Source organism: Puma concolor, chromosome E4, assembly GCF_028749965.1.
Source record: "Puma concolor isolate L17-30 chromosome E4, mPumCon1.1.hap2, whole genome shotgun sequence".
Classification (NCBI taxonomy): Eukaryota; Metazoa; Chordata; class Mammalia; order Carnivora; family Felidae; genus Puma; species Puma concolor.
The window spans coordinates 4,336,314-4,345,416 of NC_141683.1; positions in this window are offsets into that span (position 1 = coordinate 4,336,314).

Genomic DNA, 9,103 nt, shown 5'->3' on the forward strand with positions numbered 1-9,103 from the left:
AGTGTCCCCTTCCCAGAGAGTGGCGTGGCGGCTGGAAAGCAGGTGCCCAGCTCACAACTACATTTCCCGGCCTCCTCGCTTCTAAGCGTGGCCACGAGAATGACTCACGCCAACGGAAAGTGCGTAGAAATGACAGGTACCACTTTCCAAGCAGAGTTAAGAAGCAGGGGGAGATTTTGTTTCATTGCCTCGTCTTCACCTTCACCCGGAGGCAGAAAACGGAGCACGGGACGGAGACACCCTGTGGATGGCAGAGTCGTACCAGGCAGGGCCCTCAAACCGAGAGCTGGAGGGGAGCCTGTTTTGCCAATCAAGAACGCGCACTTCTGATTTTACATGCGCCCAAAACTAATTGCCACAATAGTATGCCACGGGGTTTTGTCGCAAGTCTGTTCCAGCACAGGGTTGTCCTTTACTAGGGCTGGTGCTTTCTAATCTTCAAGCGTTTAGGTCTCCTCTGCTTCTTGGAAAGCAAAACTCAAAGATGACTAGAAGAGAGTGTTCCCACAAGACAGGTGATTAGTAAGTGCTACACAAATGTCCTCAAGTTCAGAAACCTATTTCTTCTTTAGCAACTTTTTTTTTATGCTTATTTTTGAGAAAGAGAGAGACACAGAGTGCCAGCGGGGGAGAGGCAGAGAGAGACAGACAGACAGACTCCGAAGCAGGCTCCAGGCTCCGAGCTGTCAGCACAGAGCCCGATGCAGGACTCGAACCCACGAACCGTGAGATCATGACTGGAGCCAAAGGTGGACCCTCAACCGACTCAGCCACCCAGATGCCCCTTTGGCAACTTTTTAAATGGAAAGATACATTCAGCTGGCACATACAGAACTTTCTGGAAAACCTATGAGGACTGCTCGCACAAAAAAAAATGGTAGGAACTCTGAAAAACATTGCTCTTTTTCCTCCCTTTCTTTCCCCACGCTGCCAGATCTCCTGCTGCAGCTATTCTGCTATGAGACACTGTCTTCAGGAAAGTCATGGTGGTAAGATCCCAAGGAAACTTCTGCTTCTAAAATTGCCTGAAATCTCTAACTTGCTTCCGTGAGTAAAGATTTCCATTTAAATGCCACTTCCTCGGAGAGACGGGTTTTTTACCGCCCACTGGCTACTTGGTTGCCCAAAACATTAACCTAAGATCACCTTCTCTGTCTCTCACCCAGATTTTTACAGAGAAAATGGAATATTAAAAGCTAAAAGGTGAGAGGAGTCGTGGCATGTACTAGAGACAAAGCAGCACTCGAGCAGAGAATGTAGGAGAGACTTTGTTGAGGAATGAAGCCTTGTGCGTTGACACAGCCTCCTAAGTGAGTGTCCTTGATTGGTCTCACGCCTGACAGCTATTTGATGTGAACCTCTCATCTCCCTCCTCTAAAACCCTTCACAAATATTCCTACACCAACAAGGATAAAATCCAAAGTGCGGGGAGGGGCAGGCATAAGATTGATGGTGTTTAAGGGTACGGACTTGTCATGAGTAGTAAACAAACCACAAAGATCAAATGCACAGCATACTGAATACAGACAATACAGTACTGTAATTACCTAGCGTAATATTGCTACCTTAGCAGTCACATTACAGTATCTAAATGTATCAAAATAATACACTGTACACCTTAAATCTATTACAATGGCCTATGGCAAATGTTTTCAATGAAATATTTTTTAAATCCAAAGTGCTTCCCATGGCTTAAAATATTCTATAATTTCCATATCATCTGCATGGTCCTGAACACAGCAACTGATTTCCTGTACCCTCCAACTGTCTATAAAACCTTCTTTTTCCTGTCAAAAAGCAGACTTTCATTCATCTTTCCAGACCCAATTCAAATGCTGCCTCTTTGTACAAAGCTCACCTCCGGGGAGAATCCAGGCCCTTCCTCCACTGTGTTTGCAGTACTCTGTGACGCACCCTTTCCTGCTCCTATGGAACCGTCACGTAAGGGAGAGTGATTCTATTGTTACCTTTCCAAGGACCGGTGCTGGGGACTCATCTCTGCGTCCCTAGTGCCACACCCAGTGTCTGACACTTAAATACGTGTTAATTGATATCATTATGGTAAAAAAAAAAAAAAAAAAAAAAAAAAAAAGCAAAACCTAAGCATCAAGACTCAGGGAATAGAAACATGAGCAGCTCAACAAAACCACTCACTTGCACACATACCTATTCAACTGGTCAAAATCATCAAAGAATCATTTTTAAGTCTCCGGCTTACAACACACTGAAGCATTCACTGGGCACCATCTACGGAAACTTGACAAGAATGGACTTGGTACAAACGGGGAGACTGGCAGGTGATTGTGCCTATACCATGACTCCCCCATCCGCCTCCCCACCCCCCAACCCACCCTGCCAGCAGTGCTGTGGAAGAGCTACTGCAGGTGAACTGGGCAGCTGGGGAACATGAGCAGAGTCCATCTCCTCCAGCTCACTGCCGCAGAGGATCTGTGCTGCCTAGCAGCCGCTGCGCCCTCTCCGAGTCCCCAGCTTCTTCCTGGGAAGTTCTGGGTGGGTCAGCCAGAAAGCAGCAAGCCACGCCCGTCCCTGCCCCATTGGGTCAGCCAAGGACCGCTAGCCACGCCCACCCCCGCCCCATTGGGTCAGCCAGGGACAAGCTGGCCACGCCCACCCCTGCCCCATTGGGTCAGCCAGGGACAAGCTGGCCACGCCCACCCCTGCCCCATTGGGTCAGCCAGGGACAAGCTGGCCACGCCCACCCCCACCCCATTGGGTCAGCCAAGGACTAGCTAGCCACGCCCACCCCCGCCCCATTGGGTCCACCAAGGACTAGCTGGCCACGCCCACCCCGCCCCATTGGGTCAGCCAGGGATGAGCTGGCCACACCCACCCCCGCCCCATTGGGTCAGCCAGGGACAAGCTGGCCACGCCCACCCCCCGCCCCATTGGGTCAGCCAGGGACGAGCTGGCCACGCCCACCCCACCCCATTGGGTCAGCCAGGGATGAGCTGGCCATGCCCACCCCCGCCCCATTGGGTCAGCCAGGGATGAGCTGGCCATGCCCACCCCCGCCCCATTGGGTCAGCCAGGGACGAGCTGGCCACGCCCACCCCACCCCATTGGGTCAGCCAAGGACAAGCTAGCCATGCCCAACCCCCCCAGCCCCATCCCATCCCATCCCACAGAGCTTCAATTCTAACCGATCGGTGGCTCAGCACTGAACCATACACATCAAAAGGTAACCAGCCTTAAATAAATGGAAAAAAATCTGAGCGGAGAATCTGGAGGCTTCACACTGGGTAGGGGTGGGGTGGATGTCACAGTATTAGTCCAGCCAAGTCACTAAACAAATAAGCAACCCGGTGAGAGCAACAAGTTCTGAAAGGAAGGATCAGTAGCCAGGGTTGCTACAATATGTTTTCCAAAATATTTCAACACAGGCAGCACCTGGGTGGCTCAGTCGGTTGAGCATCCCACTCTGGATTTCTGCTCAGTTCATGATCTCACGGTTTGCGAGTTCGGGCACTGCATGGGGCTCTGCACTGACAGTGTGGAGCCTTCTTAGGATTCTGTCTCTCTGCCCCTCTCCATCTCACTCTCTCTTTTAAAGTAAATAAATAAACACTTAAAGAATTTCTAAAATATTTCAACACAGAATTGTGAGACCTAAAGAAATAAGTGTGACACAAACAGGAAAAAAAAAAAAAATGCAGAGATGCTGTTAAGAGTCCCATGGGTTGGACTTAAAGATTTCAAAGCAGCTGTTATTAACATGCTAAAAGAACCAAAGAAACCATGTTTAAAGAATTACAAGGTGTAATGGCTCAACAAATTAAAAATGGCAACAAACTTAGAAATGCTAAAAAGCAGCTGAGGTTTCTAGAGTTGAGCAGCTCTATTACCGAATGACAAACTTACCGCAGGGGCTCAGTCACAGCTCTGAGCTTGTACAACAAGTTACAAACCTTGGGACAGATCAACACACATCATTCAATCTGAAAAATAAAATAAATAAAACATAAAAATGAAGAGTGCCTCTGTGAAATGTAGCACGCCAGTATGCGTGATGGTATGATCAGAGGAGTGGAAAAAATCGTAAAGGCACGTGAATATTTCCCGAATTTGAGGAAAACCATTCGTCTGCAGTCAAGAGGCTCAACAAACTCCAAGGCAAAGACAAGGATATTCGCGCTTAGATTCATCGCTGCCTAGAGGTCGAAAGCCAGAGATGGCAAATAAAGTCTTGAAAGCAGCAGGAGAAAAACGGTGTGCTTACATCCAAGAGAATCCCAAGGAGATTAACTACTGACTTCTCGTGCGAAATAACAGAGGCCAGAGGCAGCGGGGACAGCATATCCAAAGTCCCGAAGGGGCAAATGTCACCCCGGATTCCTACTTGCATCAAGACTACCTTTCAAGCTGAATGCAAAATAAACACACACCTGGGTAAGCAGACACAGAACGTGTTGCTGGAAGACCTGCCATAGAGCAAATAGAAAAGGAAGTGACTCAGGCTGAAAGGCAGTACCACCACATAGAATTTATGTGCATAAGGTCAAAAATAGCTCCATAAAGGTAATTAGATGGGGACCTATTAAAGGACAGCATAATTACATGGTACTTCTCCTTCTCCGTATTTAGTAAAGGAGAAGTTGCACAGAATGCCCAAGATTTCCACCTCCAGGAAGATGAAGTACCTTTTCCTATTTTCGAGGTGCAGTGAAAAACCCTGGATGCTGTATATGAAATGCAAACAGACTGATGTTTCATATACACGAACACCAGGGGGAGAGGAGGAGAGAGACCAGACAGAGGCCACAGGACCTGAGGAACAGCACGGCAGGGAGTCCATTCGGCTCTCTTTTGGCTCCTAGGTCCCCAACCAGAAGCTGGAAAAGTCCCTGGGTGCAGACGAGAAGTCCCCGCGAGAAGTTTGTTACCTCTAGACAAGAGACCAGGAGAGGGTATCCTAACAGGACAGAAAACGTTGCAGTAACAACGACCCTATTCCAACAAAACACCACAGAAAAAAACCGCCTCCCCAAACGCGTTCCTGCCAAAGGCCACGTGGAGAGCCTGCGTTTCACCCTTGCCAGTAATGAGACGCGCAACCCCCCACCCGAATGGTGTCAAAGAAGACCGAATGCATGAGCGGGAGCTTCCTCTCTGCCAGGCAGTGAGTGACAGACGAGAGCCTGCTAGTGGCCTCGGGGGACCAGGCGGGGAGCTTGTGCTTCTGCCTCCTGCAGTGCTGGTAAGGTGCCTGCACCCCTCCCTACAGGGCTGGGATCCAAGGAGCCCTAACAGAAGGTCCCCAGTTGTACCACTTTCTGCAGGAACAAGGCCACGTGCTACCATGTCAGTGGAAGCCCCTGGAAGGCAGCGGAGACGTGCCCCCTCTCTCTCCCCACAAGGTGATAACAGCTCAGGTCTAGTGTGGAGCCTGAGCTCTCACCGCCACCCCACCCCCCAGCAGTGACAATGACCCATCACTGCTTTGTCAACAGAGGCTGCACAGGGGACCTGGGCTCCTACCCCCAGCCAGCAGTGAACAGGTGGGGCCTCCTTTCCTTCAGAGGAGGCTCACGGGAGACCCACGGAAACAGGTTTTAAATCAGATCCAGAGTCTTACAATGTAATACCCAAAATACCTAAGTTTCAATCCAAAATTCATCATATAAAGACACAGGAAGACTTCCAGCTGAATGAAAAAAAAGAGTGAGAGAGAGTGCGCAGAGAGAATCAACAGATGCTAACCCAACACGACACGGGTTAGAATTATCAGACGCAAATTTTTTAAAGGAGCTACCACAAAAATGTTTCCACGGGCAATTATGAACATGCTCAAAACACGTGAACAAGTCTCAGCAGCAAAGCACTAGGGAAAGAAAAAAAGCAACCACTGCCAAACAAATTTAGAATTAAATAACCAAAATACACGCAAAGGATACGCTCAACAGAAGAATGGAAAGAACAGAGGAGAACCGGTGAACTGGGAAAACAGAGAGAAGGTCTCCGATCTGAACCAAGAGAACATCAACCAAAGACAGAGTCTGAGGAACAAGAATGTAATAAGAGATCTATGGCTCACGTCAGAGAGCTGGGGAAGGAGGAGAAAGGCAGGACTCAAAATGCCTGCAAAACCCAGGACTGAAAGTTTCCCACGTTTGTCAAAAGACCTAAACATGCAGACTCAATCTGGGGGGAGCCCCAAAGAGAATAAAGCAAAAAATATCCACCCTGAGACCCGGCGTGGACTTTTGAAAACAAAAGGGAAAGAAATACATTTGGAAGAAGCCAGAGAGAACGTTTCTCCACACACACTGTGGAGGACAAGGAGGAAGGGGTGCGAGGTGTTTCTAGAGCTGAAAGAAACCAGCGGCCAAGCCAGACTTCTGTATCGTTGAAAATAGTTCTTCGGGAATGAGAGAGGCATCGAGACATATTCCGAGAAGGGAAAGGAACGAACTGTCACCAGCAGACCTACCCTAAACGATTGGCTTAAAGAAGTCCTCTAAATTGAAAGGAGATAAGAATCATTGGAACATTAGGAAGGAAGGGCGACCACAGTAGGCAAAAATACAGATGAGTGTAATTCACTCCCCTTCTCTGGAGTTTTCCAAATTATGTTTGATCATTGAAGCAAAAATTATAATCCTGTCTAATAGGATTCTTTGTGTAGGCAGATGTTTAAGGCCTATATTATGAATGGAAGGGTAGAGGGCTCTCCAGCACTGTGGCATACTAGGAGTCGGGAGTTCTCTCTTGTCCGGCAAGAGAGCGGATGTTGAATTGAATACAAGAGAGGCTAATGCCCAGGAGGAGACAAGAGCCCCAAACAGAGGTTTCGTCTCCATACTTATTGAGCTCACAAGATATTATCCCCGTGGTGAACGTGAAGAAAACAAGATCTTACCCATGTGAACGTGGAGAAAACAATCAGACAAGAATCATTAACTCGTGTGCCTAAGAAGTAAAGGGTCTGGGGGGCAAGTGGAGTCTGTGATCAAAGTGCATTAGTAGATCGGCGTCAGATATAAAGTAATTTCCTGCAGGTGATACAACAATTTACTAGTGATCCCATTACAATATCTCACTAGCTAACCTCGGGCGCTTTCGCCCCACGGTGGCGGCTTCCTGCCCTAAGCTTATTTCTACCCATTTATGTAAGTAGAACCTATTTCTTTCCCCACACAGCACGGGTCCATGAATCCATGCAGGCGATAAAATGACAGAATCGTGCGCGCGCGTGCACACACACAGTACCTACACATCAAGTCCCTGATTCTGATACTGCACGATAATCACGTAAGATGTAAACACTGGGGGAAACTGGGCGAAAGGCACACGGGATTTCTTGCACCATCTGCAACATGCACCCATCTTTACCAACTCAGACCCGTATCCTATGAACAGAGATGCAAACATCCACCAAATACCAGCACACGGATTCCAGCCAATATAAAAAGGATTATACACTACAGCCAAGTGGGAATTATCCCACGAAGGTAAGGTCGACTTAGTCAAAAATCAATTATTGCGGTGTATTCACACAACAGAGTATTCCGTAGCCATCAGAAGGAATGGAATCCTGACACCAGCGGCAGCACTGGGTGAGCTTTGAAAATGCTGAATGAGAGAAGCCACACAGAAGACCACCCATTGGATGATTCTGCTTACGTGAAATGGCAAGAAAGGGCAAATCTATCAAGACGAATCCGTGGAAGAGTGGTTGCCCAGGGCTGCGAGGAATGAGAGCTACTATGTACAGGTTTCTTTTTCAGGGTGAGGGTGAGGCCACAAGATTAGATTATGGTGATGGAAGTACAACCCCACAAGTAAACTAAAGAGTTACGTACTCAAACGGTAAGTTTTACGGATAAGTTAGATCTCAAAGTTCTTTTTCCAAAAAAAATCGCAAAAATGCCCTGCAATCTGTTGATAATCTAACAGAGGCAACACCTCCCATGCATCTCAAATTCCTGAGCTCAAGACATAGTAAACATTTGAGGAAGCTGGTAAGTGTGCATCCTTTGTTTACAAAGACAAAGAGAAGACCTTGGAGAAATCTCTAAGCAGTGCTTGAATGGAGATAGGTTTGGGCCCAAAAGGATGTGCCCAGTTAACTGAAGCCGCACATCGTGTCCTTACCCTGTGAGGACGGATAGATGAGGGGTGGTGATAAGTCTGTATTTGGAACTCTGAGTCGGTCCTACGGGTCCAAGGCCCCATCGTGTCACATACCATGAGCTGTGGGGACCCTCTCCATCTGTGGTCAGGCGTGTGGGCCATGTGGTCAGACAGCCTGAGTTCCGGTCCCCAGACCCCCTCCCCCCACTGTGGGATCTAGGGCAAGTCACAGAGAACCTGAAATGCAAAGTATACAACCACCTCGTGTTTGCCTCGAGGGTTAGAAGAATGGAGCCTGGCAATCAATCAGCCTAGGACAGTGTGGCTCGTAAATTAGTTCTACCACCAGCGACAACAGACGTGGGGCGGCAGTGGTGGTGAAGTGGGAAAAACCGTGCCTGCAGAAGTGTTACAAATCTCAAATGAGAAAAAACGAAGTGTTCTTTGTAAATTGCTGTGTAATCTTGGGGAATTAAGTGATGTGATTTCCTGCTATAGAGCTGGTCACATCCTCGACCTTCAAATATCGGTTCCCTTCCCCCAACCCAACACACACACACACACACACACACACACACACACACACACACAGGCAGTGGCAAACTGGGTGGGTGTCTGGCACTTTCTGGATCTGGTTTTCTAAGAATCTGGCCTGTGTGCCAGGCTCATCCTCTGGTCCTTCGCGGAGACTCCTCTCTCCCGCCACCTTCTTTTCTTCCGAAGGCTCAGCGCCCTTCACCAAGACTTGACTTGTCACCGGGCTTACTGTGCTATATTCTCCTCCAGCCCGTTTCTAACAGGCTGAGAAAAGGGAAGGTGGGGAAGAGAGGGGAGGACCCGGCCGAAGACACAGAAGGATCGGATGGAAGGAAAAGCCCCCATGGACGTCTACTTTCCTAGCAGGTGACTTCCTTTCTCCTCACCCCAGGCGAAAGGGAGACGATAAGGCGCCAAGGGTAATGTCGCCAGATGCTTCTATCGGCTACACAATGCCAGAAAGCGCATCACAGGC